This window comes from Hevea brasiliensis, chromosome 4 (assembly GCF_030052815.1).
Source record: "Hevea brasiliensis isolate MT/VB/25A 57/8 chromosome 4, ASM3005281v1, whole genome shotgun sequence".
Taxonomy (NCBI): Eukaryota; Viridiplantae; Streptophyta; class Magnoliopsida; order Malpighiales; family Euphorbiaceae; genus Hevea; species Hevea brasiliensis.
In genome coordinates this window covers 2,381,341-2,382,683 of record NC_079496.1, presented here as the reverse complement: position 1 = coordinate 2,382,683, position 1,343 = coordinate 2,381,341, and positions in this window count along the sequence as shown.

Genomic DNA, 1,343 nt, shown 5'->3' with positions numbered 1-1,343 from the left:
TGAAGGATGGAATTTTTATAAATCAGTCCAAGTATATAAAGGATATGCTAAAGAAGTTCAAAATGGAGGATACGAAAAGTGTTGGAACTCCCATGAGCTCAACAATTAAATTGGAGAAAGATGAAAAAGGTAAAGAGGTAGATAACAAATTTTATAGAGGTATGATTGGTTCTTTACTCTACTTGACAGCATCTAGACCAGATATTCATTTCAGTGTATGTTTATGTGCCAGATTTCAATCATGTCCAAAAGAATCTCATCTTGTAGCAGTTAAGAGAATTTTTAAGTACCTCATTGGCACTCACAACATTGGCTTGTGGTATCCAAAATGTGAATCATTTGATCTTATTGGTTATAGTGATTCAGATTTTGCTGGAAGTAGATTGGACAAAAAAAGCACTTCTGGAACTTGTCAATTTCTAGGTCATGCATTAGTTTCATGGCACAGTAAAAAGCAAACTTCTGTTGCACTTTCTACTGCAGAAGCTGAATATATTGCAGCTGGAAGTTGTGTTGCACAGATTTTGTGGTTGAAACAACAGCTTGAAGACTTTGAAATTAAATTTGATCACATTCCCATAAGATGTGACAATACTAGTGCTATAAACCTATCAAAAAATCCTGTTCAACACTCTAGAAGTAAGCATATTGAAATTAGACATCATTTTATTAGGGATCATGTTCAAAATGGTGATATTCAAATCGAATTTGTCCCTTCTGAAAAACAGCTTGCTGATATTTTCACAAAGCCACTTAATGAAGAAATTTTCTGCAAAATAAGAAGAGAACTTGGTATGATTGATGCTTTTGATTAAGTTTCGATGCATTCTCATGTTTCCATATGAAAATGAAGTGATATATGTTGGTTTGTAGTGTTAAAGATGCATTCTGATATTTTTGGTGCAATTTGAAAAATTCTGGGTTATATCAGATATGAACAGTAATCTGCAGAATTTGATCTCAGTGGCATACTAATCCGTTTGCTAATTTTCTTGTTTGCTAAATGCTTTACCACTGCTCCTACCTTTTCATTGGCAAACTGGAAGTCAGGTCTGATTGCTCTAAAACTCTAAAATTTTTTTTCTCTCGAGCGCCTATTCTGCATGTTTAAAGCCCATATTACTTAAATACCCCTCTATTTAGAGCATTGTATCTTTATGTATTTAAGGGCAAAATGGACTTTTAACACATTAATTTGCGCGAGATTCAATTTTTTTTCTGAACCATCAGTCTTCTCGCCGTCTCTCCTCTGCTACACGCTACCTATTCCCTGCAAAAACCTACAGTTGTGTCTTTTCAAGTTTTAAAATTCAAAACCTCATTTCCTTCCGTCGCTCCTTCTC